The following is a 1,552-nucleotide window of genomic DNA, read 5'->3' as shown; positions in this document are numbered from 1 at the left end:
GAGGGATCATGTACATGACAAACAAACAATCTCAAAGAGAGAATATGAAAATGCAGTACGAATAAGTAAACCCATATTGCAAAAAGGTACAAGTTGCGAACAAGAACTTGGTTGTTGGCGTTTTGTTGTTTTTTTCATTGTCCGCACAATAGCACATAATACGTCATTCAGAAAGCTAATGTTACACTTCGTGGAGATTGGACAAGAGTTAAAAATAAAAACAAATAAACAAACAAACAACAACCTTCAAAGCAACATAAAATTTATCGAACAATAAAAAAAAAACAAAAAAACCAAAGCGATTAAAAAAAAACTTTACATTCAATCTCAAGAAAACGAAAAGGCCAACAACTAAAACGGACCAACGTGTGTGCCTATCACAGAGAGGAAAGATTAAGACTGGGAAGGACAGTTTCACAAACGCCGCAGTGTTCTCTTGGCCATTTATTGTCCAGGCACCATAAAAACAGATTAGGCCAATAATCTTTAAGCTGAGATTCGTGAGTGGGTAAACAGAAAAGGGCAGGTGAGAGAAACCATTATAGCTGAACATCGACGGCACGGCGCGGAGTTTGTGCAGGTAGCATTGGTTGAGGAACGATAGATAGATAGATCATGAATGGTGCAGATAGATAGAAAAAAATATTCTTTTAGTTACAGGAAAAAGTGTTTTGATGGGAGGCATCGGTTGGTCTATAGATTTTATTTTTTAAATTGTGAGTCAGAATGCTTTACATTGAAATTGAGCATTTTGAGGCTAGGAACAATGTCTCATGAATGTGTTCAGTGTTCATAAAAGACGGTGCCAAAGACATTAAAACTTTTCACCCCAGGATAAAATAAAAGAATTAAATGTAGAAAATTGTTAAACAACTTGTATTGGTTTTAAGTGACATAAGCCCATATGCGCTTACGTTCACTTTGTTCTTAAAATGGATCAAAATCGCCTGTCATACATAACGTTATCGCTACACCCACGTTATCCCGACAGAGAGTGGAGACCCCGGATGTGCGTTGTCAAGTAGGTTCTGAATGGAGACCTCAACTGAACCGTTACTGCATAATACAGATGAAGCTGCCACTTTGACTGTCTTACTTTTTCTCCGAAGTAGGTCTGCGAGCCTCCGCGCAGATTTTAAAGCAGACCTACATGTAAGCAACTATCTCAACAACACACAACACTACATTCGCTGTAATGAATATGTGACAACCTGGGCAAGGCTCCACAGAGCACACACCACCAGCGCCAGTAACCGTCGTTGATTCAATGATTTGTTGTGTTGTATACAATTTTCAAATCATTTAGTGTAGCTTCCCTTGCAAGCAAGCACACATTGTGACCTGGTTACCTGGCAACGGCCAAACAAGCACTCAAGATGTCGGCGCACGTTGCCTGAATGAATGGTGCGCCGGTGGAGATATGAATGATGTGCGCATGTTTGTGACAGTGAACACGTGTGCAGTGCAGGGCTTTATATTTTGAGAAATAAGCTTGGAGAATTGTGTGTGTGTGTGTGTGTGTGTGTGTGTGTGTGTGTGTGTGTGTGTGTGT

This window comes from Aplysia californica, unplaced genomic scaffold (assembly GCF_000002075.1).
Source record: "Aplysia californica isolate F4 #8 unplaced genomic scaffold, AplCal3.0 scaffold00171, whole genome shotgun sequence".
NCBI classification, from domain to species: domain Eukaryota; kingdom Metazoa; phylum Mollusca; class Gastropoda; order Aplysiida; family Aplysiidae; genus Aplysia; species Aplysia californica.
This window is presented reverse-complemented; position numbering follows the sequence as displayed.